Here is an 18,332-nt window from a genome sequence, read left to right on the forward strand (position 1 = left end):
TTCACTCTGGGTGGCTACCACCGCATCTCGATTGGCAGTCTATTGGCTGGATCCTGCCTCGCTCTGAGAAGTTGGACTGAACAAATAAACCAGGTAAGTGACTCTCATAGATAATCATCTTCCGTCAGATTATCATGGTCACTTACCTGTATTTCTCCCTAACCAGAGTGCCAGTGATGGACGCCTCCCTCCTCCGATTTAAATCTTCCCACTCTGTTTCACCTCAAATATTGGGTCCTAAGTTCTGAGCTCATTACAACATTAATCTTTGCTATCATATTAATCGCTAATTAGCAAATCTAGTTAAAGCTCAAACCTTTAGACAAAAAAAGTGTTCAACGACCTTAAACATTTATTTTAATGAAAGCACATGATAATTGTGTACTTTTAAGAGGTCAAATACAGGAAAACGTTGGGCCATACTTACGAGAATGAAGGCCAATAGAAGGACGGCCCCTTTAGATCGTGCCTTCTGTATGAGTTAGTCACTAAGCATCCGTATCTTAACAATATTATAATCAAACAGTGTTTTAAAGGAAAGCGCATTAATTTATGTGTCATTTCCTTAGTTTTTGTCAAAGACTTTAACAACTTTTCAAGTGAGTATCTCTTATGGGCACATTTAGCTGATAACGTACAGAAAAAAATCTGTAAATTTTTTAATTTTTTTTACAACCAGACCTGAAATCTGCCAATTGGATCTAGACCGAAATTTATTCCATTAAACCAAGAAGTTTGGTTTGATAGAAAATTAATTATGCATCCGTCAAAAAAAACAAAAAAACAATAAAACTAGAGCATCATCAACTGAACAATATAATAGTTGAACTGCTTTTATTTACATTTTATTTGATAGAAGGCTGAATATCACTTATGCTTTTAGAAATAATTCAATCTGAATCTTAAAATAATCTTTATTAAATCCTTCTTGTAACAGTCTTTTTGCATGTTTTTTACCTGTTTTAATGATCTCTCTTGGTTTATGAGCTTCAAGTTTTTGAGAATGGAAGGTTTCCTTTCTGTCACCTTAACCTTTATGTCCCTCCAAAGAATTTATTTTAGGTTGGAGTGAGGACCAAGACTGCGCTGCTCCAACATGTAATATCACTTCCCAGCAGAACAAAACAAGTTGCTAAAAATGTTTATCTTCCAAGAGTGTGTTTAAAGCGAAATATGCATCTAAAGTAACATTAATCTATGATATTGGCTCTTAGAAATGAGCACAGAAGAAACTACGGATTTTCAGTTCAGGTATGAGTTGTTTTCATCAAAAGGGACGTGTTTTAAGAAACAATATGCTGCACAGATTTTATTAAAACCTTGATGGTAATACTTTCTACTTCCTAAACAATGAGTTATGCATTAGATAAATGTATATTTATGAATGATAAAGGTATGCAAATAGATGAGGGAAATGTAAAAAAGATTTTTTTTTCAAGTACACAGCTCTTTAAGGCAATCCACCTTTCAGCTACACTTATTGCTGCGCTACAATCCCTCTAAGTCTCTCTCTTTTAGACAGTACTAATTATCCATATAGATGCTTTTGCAAACTTCAGTCAATGGATGCAAACATTTGTAAAGCCTGATATCCAATAGCCTACATTTATTTTAATACGCAGGTGATATGAGGGGTCAGCATTTTCATAATTCTGGTCAGAGAATCCCCTCTAAATAAAAGCCTTAATGTTGCATGCAGTTTGCTTTATTAGATTGTTTTTGTTATTTTTTTTCAGGGTGGGATGATTATTTAACAAATATGATATTTTTGGTTTGACAAATAACAGCAAGTGAATAATATATAAAACAAAGAAAAACAAATGTCTTGCAGACACCTACAAAAAACAAAACAAATGCAAAAACTCTAAAACCAAAAACAACATGAAACAAAATTCTGCAATCACAGAAAGAAAATTATACAAATAGCAAAAGAAAAAAACAGCTGCAAAATTGCCGCCGTTTTTTTGTTGCACTTTTTCTTTGTGTTTGGGTGTTTCCGACTTTTCATCATTGGTATGTTTGCAGCTTGTGTCTTTTTTTTGCATTTTTTTTTGTGCTCACATGTTTTACAGTTTGCATCACGCGTTTTTGCAGCTAGTTTAAATGTTAATGCCTGTTGCAATTGTGCTTAAATCATAGGGCATCCATCTTTAATAGGTATAAGGTCAGGCAAAAGTCACTTGGTTTGGATGTTCAAGAACAACCCAGGAGCAATGAAAGCGCCAATCTACCAGGAACTGATAACTACAGGAACCACTGTGTCAAATTCTGCAGTGAAACCAGATCAACGTTAACATGCTGGAGGAGAATGTGACCCAACTAAGGCACCTCTGCTCCAAAGTCAACCTGAAATTTGCAGCCATGTGTGCAATGCATTTCTGTTAAAAGCATTTATCGGCCCGGGGCTCCCGGGGCACCCGCCGGGGGGTGGGGCGTCCATATAATCTGTAGAACTCACTGCATAATTATGGCGACAGCCGTACTGCTCCAATTGTGAAAGCAAAATCTGTTGGGTCCTTTTTGGCATCAAGACAATTATTCTTATAAAAAAAAAAAAAAAGTTTTCTAACTAAGGAAAACGAGTTGATTTCATCGACTCATTGACTCAAAGGCAATCCCTCAAACTAAGCATGCTTGTAGCGACAGTGGAGAGGAAAAACTCCCTTAAAACAAGAAGAAACCTCCAGCAGAACCAGGCTCAGTGTGAGCGGCCATCTGCTGAGGCCGACTGGGGTTCAAGGAGACAGAAGCAGACATAGAAAAGGCAGCTGTAAAAGGCGGCCCAGTCCAGGAAACACACAGCCAGGCAGACGAGCTCCGAGCCAGCTCCCATGTCAGAGGATGAAGAGAGCACATCCAGTTAGTCACAGTCAGAGAAACAGGAATACACTGAAAAACAGACCCATCTACAGCATCTATAAACAAAGGTGTTGATGGCAGCAGCACAGCTGATATTTCTCTCCAGGATGGAGTCACAGCCAAACAGGAACAGACCAGATGAAGCTACTATGAGAAAAAGCAGAGAGAGCAGAACGTTAGAGATTGAACTAACAGATTCTGCAGAGTGGGAGAATAGAGATAGAATGAAGCAGAATGATGAAAATGAGGTCCCTAGAAAACCTGAGCAACTCTAACTTTAAGCTTTATCAAAAAGGAAAGTTTTAGGCCTAGCCTTAAAAGTAGACAGGGTGTCTGCCTCACGGACTAAAACTGGTAGTTGGTTCCACAGGAGAGGAGCCTGAGAACTAAAAGATCTGCCTCACATTCTATTTTTAGAAATTCTAGGAACAAAAAAAAGAAAAATAATAATTCTAGGAACCACTAGTAAACCTGCAGAACAGGAACATAAGGAACAATCAGATCTCTGATATCAGATGGAGCTTGGCCATTTAAGGCTTTATATGTGAGAAGGAGGATTTTAAATTCTATTCTGGATTTAACAGGAAGCCAATGAAGAGAAGCCAGGATAGGAGAGATATGATCTCTCTTTTTCATTTTCATTAGAACTCTGGCTGCAGCATTTTGGATCAGCTGAAGGATTTTAACTACAGTTTGTGGACTTCTGACCACTCAATTGTACACAAATAAGATGACAGTGATAGATGGAAGGAGAAGGAATGAGAAGTCAGACACATAAAAATAAAAAACAAACTAGAAGTTAAGACATAATCAAGGCCTATTTATATTTCATGCAGAGAAAGTAACTGGATTATATAATAACTTGGCTTGAAAACAGGTGCTCTGACTCATAGAATATATTGGTCTGTTATACTCCTTTGAGTGAACGATGTTTGCCAATCCAATGTTAGAACAGAATTTATTCTGGTTGGTCACATTTTTTAAGCCAAGATGTATCTCACTGAAGGGAAACTACAGTGGTCAGGCCTGCACTGACCTTCGAGTGCATATTTCCCACTCAAATTGAAGCCACGATGAGGATTTTCCTTCCAGAGGCTTCTCTGCAGCCGCTCACTAAAGAGCCACGGGAAATGGAATCTTCTGTAACGATCAAAACAAGTTGAGAGTTGAAAATGGTTTGAGTTTCCGACTAAGACAATGTGCCAGATTCCAGTGCCTTGAGGGACAAAACAATGAATCCTCTGTCTGACTAAAATGCCTGCACAGGAACACGCCCACTGGTTCACACACACAGACGTGTTCAATGCAGGCACACACATACACATAGCTTGGAAATCCTGGGAAAGAGTAAAGCATGCAAATGAGTTTCTCTCCAAATCTGTTACATACCTTTTTGTCAGATCTTCACGTGGTGCAAGCCTCTGCATATCCTGCTTCATTAGTCTAAGCGTGTTGCTGTGGGTAGGTGTATGCACTCCTCTAGGCCTTGGGGCAGGCTTAGGTGTAGCTGTAATCACCATTTGCTTGGGACAAAAGTCAGCTAGATAGTTCAGAAGTGTAGTTTCTGTACCTGTGGAGGTATAAGTGTGTGTGGTTGTGGTTTTGTGTGGCCAGGGTCATACATCCCATTAGGAATAGATCTGCCAGTCTAATTTTCTCTCTCCAGCAGGTCGTTTGACAGCTCTGTAATTTGCAGTTACTTACAGAGTTCTTTATGGTAGGTCTGTTTGTGAATGGATGTACTGTTAGTTGCGTTTTTGTGCACATGCACATAAGGGTTGACATGACAGGTTGTAGTCTAACCGCAGAAGTTTATGTATAGATCAGAGCACCATTAGGGAGGGAAGTAGAGAGGTAGTTCTGGCCCTTTGCATTCAGAGATGGTGAGATATGACTTACCTGTTTGAAGGCCAATTTATGGTTTGTAGTCTGTTTGACTGAGTGATGCATTGCTTGAGTGGACTATACTTGTCCGCAAGTCTTGTCCGCCTTCCTGCATATTGGACTACCTGTGGCCCAGAGAGTGTGGCTTACATTGCAGAGGCTTTGATACAAAAGGTAGTTCCTAACACTGACAGTAACAAAAACAGCCCTGAGCCAAATAATGTGTAGAGGAACAAACATAACAAGGATGCTTGTTTTCAGGAAATGCTGCGTCGGAAGGAGGCTTTTGTGCAGCCGAGCCAAAAATAGTATGAACACGAGTGCGTGAGTATCGGTGTGGTCCCAACGGTTTGCATGTGGCGATGTAGAAAAACAGCTCAGCTCCTGCCAGTGCACCGACTGAGGCTACAATGGGATCCTTTCTAGGTTCAAACTATTATGACTTGCAGCCTTAACTTGAGTTGACTTAAAATATCCAAATACAACTAAATTTATATATGATATATCTTTAAAAATTAGCTCTTGACAAGCCTTTTAAATTTGTGTTTCACTGATTATTACTTCTTAGAAAATGAACCCTGCTGCCCAACGTGACATGCACAGTTACACAAACTAAGCATACAAAGTGAGGACTTGTTCATGGTCATTTATTTCTTCATCATTAGAATTTGAGTCCATCTTGCAAAAGTAAGAAAACCCCTTTTAGTCCTGTTAAATGGTGTGACATAATTAGCCTGCCATATCACGGTGAGATTCAAGATGATATGTGCCTCATGTATAAAAAAAGAGTCACATATAAAGGCTAAGGCATCTCTAGAAAACTGGTTGTGCAAATCGGTTGCCAATCCACTCCCACTATGATGTAATACTACATCTCACACATAATTTAGTTGGAAAAAAAACTGTGGACTAAAAACACATCTAACTCACCACAGCTTTTCATATACTGCCAAAGAGCTAAGCGTTCCTGTCATTATGGGAATCTCTGGCTATCCATACACATCTGCTTTTACAAGTACATAAGTGTTGTGTGCAGACATCAAATTCTTTAGGAAAGCATTGTCAGAATAAAAATAAACAACTAAGCACCAGATGATTAGGAAAGGGTTTGTCCATTTATAGAAGCAGCCTTATTGTTGCAGGCCTAACATTCTGACATTACAGATTAGATTATCTTAATTTTAAAACCATTGCATTAGCAGCTATGCAAGAGTTGGAATGTTTAATGCAAGATCTTTTTCAAAAGCCTGCCTTTGTATAACACATACAGAGTAAGTTTGACTACTTCAATACACGATACACATATAGCATACAGTATGTGAATGACAGGTGTGTTTGACCAAAAAAACTAACATAGCCACCAACTAAACGTTTCAATTTTGACTTTTGCTCTACTGTATAAGAGCCTCGAACTCAACGCTATTTGTGACATTTTGTAAAAGCTTCCTGGATGGGATGCGAAACGTCTTCAAACCTGGAAACAAAGTCCAGCAGATTGTTTTTTAAACTTTTTTGGAATCAATTTTGACTCCATTATCATATCACTTGATTCCACCCTGAGCTGTACAGTGATGAAGACTGACTCACCTCTGGATGCTGAAAGCTTGAAGTGACTTGAAGAGGTTTGGGACCAGGAAAACACATTCTTAAAGTTGTAAGAAAGTCATGTTTAAATTTTAAATCATTCTGGCTTAAACATGTATTTAAATGTACTCTTTATCAGACCATATTGTCCCAAAAGTTCGAAAATTTCTATTAAAAAAAATCCTGTTTAAAAATCTGTCGGGGGTTTTTCTTTTATCTTCTGCAGGCCAGTTAGTTCTACGTCAGCCTGAACACCTAAATTCGGCCAATCATATATCAACGGTCATCTGTCAATCAATTTTTTTTCAGTCATAGCACCTTGATTCATATATTGCAGCTAATATACGCAACGGTTGAAATAGGAATCCTTTCCTTTCCCATTGAGTTGCGTCCCAGTGTTCACGGGGATGGACGTCTGTGTCTTCGGCAGGCGTAGAGCTAACAGAACTGGCAGCGTTGCGAGGCAAGGGCTCAAACATGTACGGCTGGAAGCCTTCTACACCAAACCAAGCTTCTGCCGCCCTGGCGTCCTCTTCCACAACATCTTTGTCCCGCTTTCCTCCTCTAAATAAAAAATGGATGACAGAGAAGACTCATCCACGACCTCCGACACTAAACTCTCCTCCTCTTGCATGTTTCCGCTGTCCATAGCGTTCCTTGACAGTGTCTTTGCTAAGTGCTACTTGGTCCCAATGTAATTTCCCATAGGGAACCTACTAGCAGTAAGTTGCTAACTGGTTAGCAAAATGCATGCAAAACACTGGCCACAATCAAACTTGCTTGCGAACCTTCCGATAAAACAATCGACCAATCAGATTCACTTTATTCACTCGTGTAAAGTCGGGCACCACTCGGGAGAATTTGGAACTGCAACAGTTGGAACAGCCACTTCCAAACAAACTTCAAAGTTTCAACATACTTCTAGAAAAAATGTATAAGAACTTTAGACATTAGCAGGAACAATAAATTCTGCGGTAGCTAGACATTGGATTTCTTACCAGAAGTACACAGGAAGCCAGGGTAACCTGGTTAGCCAAATATGTATAGTAGGGGAAGTTATAAACTGCCTGGTCTTGATAAAAGGACATGGACTTATCGGTGTGAGAACATTTTACCCATCTACCCTTACAAAATTACTTAGACACCAAATAGCTTCAAATAATGTATGAGCAATGCGTGACAAATTGTTAGCTATGATGAATATTTTGAAACAATTTTACTAATTGAAATAAAAAATAAAGTGTGTGGCCTCACGTTGATGATACGACAGAAATCAGGAAAGTGGAGACCAACATGGAGGGAGCCAGGGGTCAGTGTGATTTATTGATGCACTCTAGTCCATCCGAATCTCTCTCCCCAGCGCTGTGCCACGTTTATCGAATACTATCAGAGCTGTTTCGGTTTGTTAGATCGTACGTATGTTCCCTTTAAGGGTATCATATAGATTATCTGTTTAACGGGGGTCTGGTGTTTCCAAAAGAATGCCGAACAGAGCCAAGCTGTTTGAAGGCAATTTTAGCGTAGCTTTGACGTGGGTTGAAGCAGGTCAATGAGCCGTTGGTCACAGCCACTGAAAGTTTATTTTTCAACCATTTAAACAGCATATAATTTGGGTTTTTGCACCTTTCACACATTGCACACACTTCTTTGATTGTCTCTACCACAACATGTATTGTCTTTCAGTTACGGTATTACAATGCCAAGCACATTAAATAAGGAAAAAGGCAGCACAGCAAACAAAACTCACATATGTCAGTGAAAAGAAAACCAAGACCTGCCAAACAAGGCCAGGGCTGGCCTACAGTCTGTTTTCATCACATGCTTGTGCAAAGGAAAATCATGGTCTAGTTATCATATAAGCATACAGATGTATTTTGATGTATATGCTGTTCTTTTTAGCTTTGTTGTGATCAAATACTTTGTTGAAAATATTGGGTTTGGTATGTAATAAAAACCTTGCCACTCCTTTATTTTTGAATCTCATTTGCATGGGATTCTCAAAAGTATTTAGGGCAAAGGCCATTCTGCTTTCTCACTCTATAGTGAAGCCATTGTGTGGTTTTTGGAGATCTAACTATACATCTTCTTTAAATTAAGTGTCTTTGTCATCTTACAGAGTTCTCTTTTACTTACAGATTTCATATAGGACCAAATTGAAAGGAATCAGAACCTGAAATATCTCAACGTATTAATCTTTCAAGTAAATCTTGCAGTACTTTAAATTTTGCAAGAATATTCTTAAGCCCTTTAGCCAGTTCACTTTGCTCCCTATTTTACAAAAACAGAGTACATTTGGAGCAAACACTACTGAAGGGAAACAGAAAGAGTCGTTTATAAAGGGAATGCTTTCATCTTTCCCACAGGCGGGCTGAGAGGCGTCTTATCTCTGAGACCCGGCCCGTCTATCTAGAGTAAACCACAGTGTCTGCAGAAAGAGCTAAAATTGATGGTGCAGTCTAGTTTCTCCCTGTTAAACATTAGTCCCAGGAATCCCCAATGGCTCAGTGCATGTGTGTGTGTTTTTGTGCATGTGATTGTTGGACTGAAACATGCTTACAGACATGGAGAGATTTCTGAGAAGATAACACCTGTTCTAGAGAACAGGGAAATAAATATTCCAGTTAGAGTATTTCAGAGGAAAACAAGCTTTAACTTAACAAAATGAAAGAGAGGCAAACAAACAAACAAGTTAAATGGCATCTGTTGCACTAAAGCAGAAGCAGTACTGCCAGATTAGCAAAGCCACTGCTCATGATCTTTTTACCAGATTAGGGTTATGAACAAGCCTAACATGAGCAAATAAATCAGATAGATACTTTATAAAAGTTCCTCATTTCAGTTTTTTTTTTTTTCCACAAATTCTCTGACAACATTGTCTTCTAGTCCTGACATTGAAGCGTGTGTGTGTGTGTGTGTGTGTGTGTGTGTGTGTGTGTGTGTGTGTGTGTGTGTGTGTGTGTGTGTGGGTGTGTGCGGGGTGTGTGTGTCTGTGTTTGTGAAACAAACAGTCTGTTTCAGCTGGAGACTGAACCACACCGTGTCTGTTTTATTTTCCTCGTCTCCTGGTAACATGGCTGTTTCGGTTTACTTCTGTCTCCACCCTCTGGGCCGAAAATCCTTCAGGCTGCTTGTCCACGTGCGCCCATGTGAGCGTATGTGTGTCCGTGTCACACATCTGCTTTGTATTTTGGAAAATCTCGACGAGTGATTGCTCTACAAGCCTCCAGCTCTGTTATGGAGAGAAAACTTGCGGCCAGCGTACGCTGGTGGCAGTGGAGTGACATAGGAGGCAAAGTTTGGGGAGGATGCTGAGATACATCGAAGGAAAATGATGCAATGCAACAATAAAGTTGGATCAACTTGGGGAAATATTGAAAAGTTGGTTTTCAATATTATACAGTAAAATAAGTTTCCAAGTTCTTCATAAAAAGCTGCAGAGGTTGATTGTTTTGCCTCCTGCAGGGCTGGATGAGCAGTTAGGCGCGGCTGGCTCATGCTTATGGACTGGACCCATGTTTGCTGCAATAGGTGAGGTTTAGAGCGGATGGGCAGGGCCAGGATGGGATGGAGATATCTTTTTGTTTCCAAAAGTGAAGAACATCAGATGTGGAAAGCACAGGGGGAGGGTAGAGGGTGTCACTGGGTTTATTTGGCTGTTCCAAAGGGTGCTGTGCCCGAATAACTCACCTTTGAATATCTTACTTCTCTGTTTCCACCTTTTTCCCCACTCCCTCTTGTTGGTATTTCCTTATTCTTATAAAAACCCTCAGTCACCTTAAGAAACATTTGTTTTCTATGCATTCATTGCATACAGAAGAGAATGTATAGTAGAAAGGACTAGGTAAGGGGTGAGGAAAAGAGTTTACATGAGAAATGGCAATAGTCAGTTCCCCGTGAGAGTGAAACATTTGGCCAGGGTTTTCAACGATCCGACCTTAAGGGCAGGTTGCAATGTGTGTCTCTATAGTTGCATGTTTGTGCATGTGTGTGTGTGTGTGTTTCTGTAGAACAAAAAATAAAAATTGGCATCAGCCTAGATCATAATCTACTGGGTGCTTAAACTTTCAAGAGCCAAGCCACAGCCAAGAGAGCATTGTGTACTCGTAAAAAATGTTATACAACAGCGGCGGTGTGTGTTTCCATGCGTGTCCTTTGTGTAAATTCATGCATAGGCTTTTAAGCTAAACTAAAATCTTTTCAATCAAATTTAACCAGAGGAGAGGCAAGCGCCAGGAGAGCACTTAAAACCAGCTGAAGAGGAGTGATGGAGCAGAGCCGTAATTACTAGAGAACTCTCTCAGTCCGTAGCCATCAACTTAAAACGCAGATAGTGTCCGTCTGTGGGAGTCTCATTCATCTGTCAAACTCTGAGTCAGATTTAAAACTGAGTTACAAGCTTTACAAATGTTAGGTCACGTGCCACGTGCTGCCAGGGCTTTACGCCCTCACATGCACGCTGACATTTACTAAAACAAACCTTACTGCCTAAAAGCTTGTTGCAGAAGAGAAAACGCTAAATTTGATTCTCCTTTCAAGCACAATTTTTATACTGACATGTGAAATGATTGGTGGAAAGGAATCGTTTCTCTTTTCCTTTTTGATGAAGCTTATAGTTAAAGTGGCTTAGGTATTCCAGAGCTATGTCTATAGTTATGCTGCTGCTATAGGCTTAGACTGCTGGAGGACATAGGGACTCCATTTTCATCATTCTGCTTCATTCTATCTCTATTCTCCCACTCTGCAGAATCTGTTAGTTCAATCTCTAACGTTCTGCTCTCTCTGCTTTTTCTCATAGTAGCTTCATCTGGTCTGTTCCTGTTTGGCTGTGACTCCATCCTGGAGAGAAATATCAGCTGTGCTGCTGCTATCAACATCCTTGTTTATAGATGTTGGAAATTGGCCTGTTTTCCAGTGTAGTCCTGTTTCTCTGACTGTGACTAACTGGATGTGCTCTCTTCATCCTCTGACATGGGAGCTGGCTCGGAGCTCGTCTGCCTGGCTGTGTGTTTCCTGGACGGGGCCGCCTGTGGAGCTGGTTGACAGTTGCCTTTTGTATCTATGCTTCTTTTTCTATGTCTGCTTCTGTCTCCTTCAACCCCAGTCGGCCTCAGCAGATGGCCGCTCACACTGAGCCTGGTTCTGCTGGAGGTTTCTTCTGGTTAAAACTGAGTTTTTCCTCTCCACTGTCGCTACAAGCATGCTTAGTGTGAGGGATTGCCTTCAAATCAATGAGTCGATGCAATCAGCTGGTTTTCCTTAGATAGAAAACTTTGAATCAATCTGACTGGTTGATCTGGTGAACTGGAAAGTGCCTTGAGATGACATGTGCTAAAAATTGGTGCTACAGGAATAAACTGAATTGAATTGAATCTGTAAGCTTGTCTGGAAACTCTAGGACAAGTGGAATAATTGTGATGAAAAAAATCCAAATGTTTTGATTGCGTTCTCTATATCTTGAAACAAATAAGTGGATTTAGTTTCCAGGGAAGCAACATAAGATGTAAATTTTGCATCAAGTGAACCTAACTCTCCTCAAATGAAATTAACCAGGTGTCTGAAAAATATCCTGTACTTTTGTGGGATGATAAAAAAATCTTGAAAAAAGGTGACTCTTTACTTGTCTGAAAAATTTAAAAGTGGTTTTCATTTCATTTTTAATTTGTGTTAAAATGGCATGAAGTGATTTTGAAAATATTAAATCTCCATCTGTTATTACAGGGATTCACCTCATAATATCACTTCGATTCCTATTAATGATGCTTTCTCTTAAAAGATAGTGATTTTTTCTAGACTTGTGCAAATCACACGATAAGTATGACCACAGTAAGCCTTTGTTCAGGGTTCTTTGTTGCACCAGGTGGACAGATATATTTGGTATGTGTAGAATATGGGATGCTTCAACCTCTTAGCCTATTTATCCAATATGGAGGCATCTGCTCAGATGGAAACCATAGTTGTCCCATGCAGTCACTGTAATGTAACACAGTGGAGAGTTTCATCTTCCTAATGAGAATATTCTGGTTAACCTCACAGAAATGGTGGTGCACGATGCAGATAACATTAAAGGAAAAGTCCGGTCAGCAAGGAATGATCAATAGATCATTATTTTTACCTAAAACTAATACGTTTGCAGTGATTTAATGAATTTAGCGTTAATTAGTAAAAAAATAATAAAAACTATCCTTTTTGTCGCGATCAATGGGTTCGGGAGCGGCCATTTTTGCCCAAATATAGTAACCCCCTCCCTCCTGCCATCTTCCAGCAGTGACGTCACGGTGCAGTAAGCCTAGCGCCATTCTCCCCGCTTTACAAGCTAAATCAATGGGAACTACTAGACACATCTGCAATCAACAACAATTATTGAAGATTTCCAGAGGACTTTCACCATTGAAATTCACCAGAGCTATAGTGAAACTGACAATGCCCACGTGCATGGCAGCTGGATGCTGGAATACATCGGGTAAAAGTGAAATAAAGAGTTATTCCACCTTTCTGATTCCTGATCCTCCACGGACGGGTTGGTCGTTGGATCGCCAACTTGAAGAGGGAGGATTTGCCATCGAACTTCTGGCCAGAGAAAAAACACGTCATTAATCCGTGACTCTCTGCTTCGCATAGTGCACAAGCCATCTTGGATAATAGCGCGTTGTGACAAACACCAGATACAGCACTGGGACTTGATCAACAGCCGATACCGCACCGAGACGTCACAAACCAGTAGGTGGCAGTAGTCTTCTTTGACAAACATGGATGCCTCCAGTAAAGCACATTCAAATGAAATTACTATGAATTAAAAACACTGATCATTTATTGAACAGGATGGAATAATTTCATATTTAAAGTACTTTCAGAAGTTTGTTTTCTGAATGTGAGCGGACTTTTCCTTTAATATCTACTATAGATTCTCTGAAGCTCTGCCAAGCCGGTGCTGGTGCTCTAAGGTTGGAGTCCTGGCAGGGAGCCAGTGCAGCCAGTTCTGCTCTGAAATCGTTTATGACCTTGTGCTCCTTCAGGCGTAACAAGGAGTTTACTGCATTCTTGATTCCTCCTAGCAGACCCCTCCAGCACCCTGCCATTCAAGCTCTCACAGATTTTAATGTTGTGGTTTCGGTTAATTCCTTTGTAAGGTTAGGGGGGGTAGTCTTCTGGTGTGCCTGTTGCAGCTTTTTTCTGTATCTCTGATGTTTATTTTGTGTTCTGAATGTCTGAGAATGTTTGTTGGAATATGTAACATTTGAAGGATTAACTGTTATAACTGTGGCTTATGAAAGCAACAAATATCCATAAATAATTTAGGAACCTCTTAAAACTTTAAACCATATAAATGACACAAAGGTTGACATTAATATTCTGAGCCATTTAAGCAGATCCTAAACCAAACACATCTAACACCTGAACCATTCGAGAGCAAGCAGCTCCGACTATGTTTTAAATCTATAATATAACTTATGTTGATGGTGGAGATGATCTGGAGACATTTTAGAAATGGTATCTACTAATGTGGCTCTTTTGAAGTTTCCCATGCATTCACACGGGCCCACACAGACGCGTCCCTGTACACACAGACACATGGATTCACTTAAACTCCAGGTGTGTGTTCAGAAGGTCGAGATCAAGATGAAAATCTGGTCTATGTCCCTTTTTGACCTGCGCACACACATCAACACATTACCCACACACACACACTCCAAGAGACGTACACAAAGGCTCTGGTCGACTGGAGGCCTGTGGGCAGTAATATCAGAGACATTTTGTGTTTATGCAGCACTTAGCAGCCCAGTATTCCCTTACCACAATAACATCCAATCACCTGCCAGCTCCTGACCCCTGACCCCAGCTACAGAGGAGGGAATAAAGAGGGATAGAGTGCATACCAATGTGGGATAGGGTGGTCCACAAGTCAGTGAGTTGAAAGGCTCTGGCTTGCCTCCAAGGCAGGGAGACCTCAACAAAGCCTGTAACCTCTTAGCAAACATGAGTGATTAGAAAGGGAGGCAGAGTGGGGCTGTTAGCTGTTCATCAATACACAACATTAGGCGAGTACACGGATGACTATCTTTTCATTACATGCACGGAAAGATGAACCTCCCTGAGGGATTTCCCCTCTTTTCACTGCCATCTCAGGGCCTCACCTCCCTCCCCTTGATCTAAAAAACACACATCCATCTTCTACCTGTTTCTTTTTTCTTTCCGTTTCACGTTATCCAGAAAGATTTGGAGGAAATCTTAACTGTTTATACCTGCAGCTATCTTTTCAGTTTTCCCAAAAGTCTAATTAAGGCTTCATCGAGATAAGGAGAAGTTTCCTGGTAGGGAATGTTACTGCATTCTCCAGAACTACAGGCTGATTTCCAGAATGTGACCAAACCTGCTCTTTCACGCTTATCGTTTATCAGCCACTTTTTATCTTTCCATTATCCGTTTATCTCTCTTCCTAAAACCTCTTTGCTGTTTCCGGAACATTTAAAAACTATAAAATCAATTTTTTTTAATCTATTACTGTAGAGAACACACAGACAATCTGCTATACAGGTTGAAAAAGAAGTGCTTCATTAGCAGCTGAGAAGTGGAGCGTAACAGTGATGGGTTGCTGGGGAAAAGCCTTATGGAAATGTGTGTGAGGCCATCGGGAAGGCACTGATTGAATTCTCAGCAATGACTCAGTACTATATGGCTGGCATATAGTTCCCCTCACTCAACCACTAAGTAGAGCAAAAAGGTGTGTCCTACAGTGTGTGTGTGTGGGCACATATCCATCCATCCGTTTTCCGTCACAATTATCCCAAGCGGGGTGCTGGTGCCTATCTCCAGCTTTCTATGGGTAAGAGGCGGGGTCCATCCTGGACAGGTCGTCGGTCCATCGCAGGGCAACACAGAGACAAACAGGACAAACAACCATTCACACACAGACACACACCTAAGGAGAATTTAGAGAAGCCGATTAACCCAACAGTCATGTTTTTGGAATGTGGGAGGAAGCCGTAGTACCCAGAGGAAACCCACGCAATGCTTAAGGAGAACATGCAAACTCCATGCAGAACCTGGAATTAGGAATCGATCCTGGAACCTTCTAGCTAGGTAGCAGTGCTACCCACTGCCCCACTGAGCAGCCAGGACACATATCAATATTATTGTCAGTGCTCCAGTCTTTGTGTTTGTTTTTGTGTGTGTCTCCCTTCCACCAGCAGGAGGCACCTGGTTCTGGTCCGCCTCCTCACACACCTGCTGACGGTTACCTCGTTAACGGAGTGCTCTTAAGCTGCTGATTGCCACTACCTCGACGCCAGAGTGTTTGCCAGTTTTTGGTACTTTAGCCAAGCTGAGTTTTCGCTGAGTAAGACTGAGTTATTGTCTACCTGAGTTTTAACTTTGTTTTTTGTCTTTGCCTCTCGGCAGGAAGTCATCCTGCAAACTGGACCTTTTCGGACCTCCACTCCCAGAAGGGATCAAGTGAGCCTTAAACTGAGCCAGGGAATCAAACAAGAGGTTTGGATCCAGTCTCCTTGAGAGGACGTTGAAATTACTCTCAGGGCAAGGGAATCATCTTCACAGCGACCCGTTCAAGTACAGCAGGAAATCTGAGTGGCAATCAGCGTCTCCGTTCACCAACACCGTCCGAGTTCTGGGTTAACCCTGTTCCGCCCTCCACCGAATCAGACAAACTCAGGAAAACAACACACAGATTGGAGTCAAAGATCCTCCACTTCTCTGGAAACGTGAGTCATCAACCAGATCCTCTACTTCAAATCAACGAATTAAATTTCCCACTGAGCCTGAACTAATAGTCTGTCTTCCCCTCACCTTCCAGTTCCGGCAGAGCAGAGTTCAGAGCAACACTGCACTGTGCTTAATCTCTTCAATAAAACCTGTTAAACTTTTCATCTGTGTCTCTCTGTTTGGACTTCTGCATTTTGGGTCAGACCTTTAATTAAATCATGACAATTATATTTTCTACCCAGTCTTTCTTAATGGTGTTGATTCCTGATAAACACAAAACATCTTACGGCATTCCTCCAAAGAAGCTTTCAGTTTTAATTTTTTATCCATCTCATAACGTTTAGAGGAAACTGTAAAATGGAGCCTAGGCGGAAGTTCAAATGAACTGATTACTCGTCTTCGCCTGCCTCCGGCACCAGCTAATCAGCTTTGAACCACTCCTCCACAAAAGCCAATCAGCATCCATAGTTCATCTTAAAAGGTCTCCAATCCACATCTCAGTCTGCTACCCAAAGCGCAGGCATTGGTTGTGCTATGTCGGAGATGACCCTGATTCAACCCACTTCCTTCCCCTTCTCCACCATCGTAGCCAAAGCTTCATCAGGGTGTCATTTCTCCCGGACTCTAAAAGGCTGGTTATCTGCCCCGCAGCAGTGCGTCACAGTGAGCTTGACACAGACATTTTTTTGGCTACGTTCACACTGCAGGCCTTAATGCTCAATTCCGATTTTTTTGTGAAATCGGAATTTTTGCGTGTCCGTTCACACTTCCAAGTATATGCGACTTGTATGTGATCTACTGTGTGAACTGAAAGCGTTCAACCGAAGTGTCCCGCATGCGCACTCGAGGACGCGATGACGTCACATGTAGCAAGCGTCCTCAGTGTTTGCGGAAGTAAACATGACTCGTAATACCGCAGCATATATTGCGTTCTTTAAGTTCTTCTCCAACAGGAGCAGGCACATTACGAACGAAATCTTTTTAAGAAGATCAAAAAGAAAGGGAGCCAGATTTCTTGCAATGGCGTTTTGTGGGGCAGTAATAGCAACGTCCGTACAGAGAAGCGTGTGGGTGCAGAGTCGAAGCCAGGAATGGTGGGATAGCGATGTGAGCGGCTTTAGTGATACGGAGTTCCTTCATAACTTTCGAATGAAAAAGGCAACCTTCATGTGCGTCTGTGAACGGCTCTCTTTAGCGCTCTCACGCAAAGACACACATCTTCGGCAGGGCATACCAGACGCAGATTAGTAACGTTTAGTAACATTTGTCAAGTATCAATGACGTGTAGGTCGGATGAATGCGACCTGGCCGTACAGACACAGGTTGCATTTGAAAAGATCAGATACGTATCGGATGCAGGACCACATATCCAAGTGGCCTGGGTCGCATTTGAAAAAATCCGATCTGTGTCGTTCAGACTGTCATAAAAAGATCAGATACAGGTCACATATGGGCAAAAAAAGCGGAATTGGGTTACTTCAGGCTGCAGTGTGAACGTAGCCTTTGATTCATACTCAATTTTGAGCGTGGTCTGTACTATGTAATTCCCCACCACAACGCAAGAGGGACAATCGGGAACTAGCTTTGGGGGCACAGAGGGACATGAGAGCGAAAAAGAGTGACGATCCAGTTTGAAAAAGGGTCCCAACGTTCTTGCGTACCTCGCTCTTCTAGCTGGTCCATCTTCACGAGTTGTTTCCCCAAAATGGCGCTCATACAAACTAAAGATAATAGGTACTAAACAAGAAATACGCATAGTGTAGAGCGGATGTAGATTTGACCAATCAGAGGCCTCCTGTCTGCGGCACTGTCTGCGGTCACCTACAATTTGGGAGAGTTGGAGCAGAGTGTCTGCGGAGGAGGCGGGGACATCTCCGCGTTCACTGCGACACCTACGCAGACGACCTAGTTTTGAGGTAAAAATCAGCCTTTACTGCAATCCTTGTCTCATTTCAACGGTCCGACAGAAGACCGCCATGTTGAGCCAGAGGTTTCTTCCCAAAGGGGAGTTTTTTCTCTCCACTGTCGCGTCAGTGCAGCCTGTGTTATCCAAGCTGGACTTCCATCTTCCAGGTCCCCGAGTGAAGCACTAGTATCAGCTCACACAGTCCTCTGGATCTCTGCATACAGCAGTCATGGACTGAACCATCCTCATCCATCTCCACTCCACCACCAGTTTCAGGCCTGGGGGGAAACGTCTGTGTTCTTTTCTCCTGTTCATTTATATCATACAAAATTTAGCACTAAAGTTTCCTGCCGAGGTCTGAGCACCAAAATCTGATGTAATT

The sequence above is a fragment of the Cyprinodon tularosa genome, unplaced genomic scaffold, assembly GCF_016077235.1.
Source record: "Cyprinodon tularosa strain WSP-4 unplaced genomic scaffold, ASM1607723v1 ctg656, whole genome shotgun sequence".
NCBI lineage: Eukaryota > Metazoa > Chordata > Actinopteri > Cyprinodontiformes > Cyprinodontidae > Cyprinodon > Cyprinodon tularosa.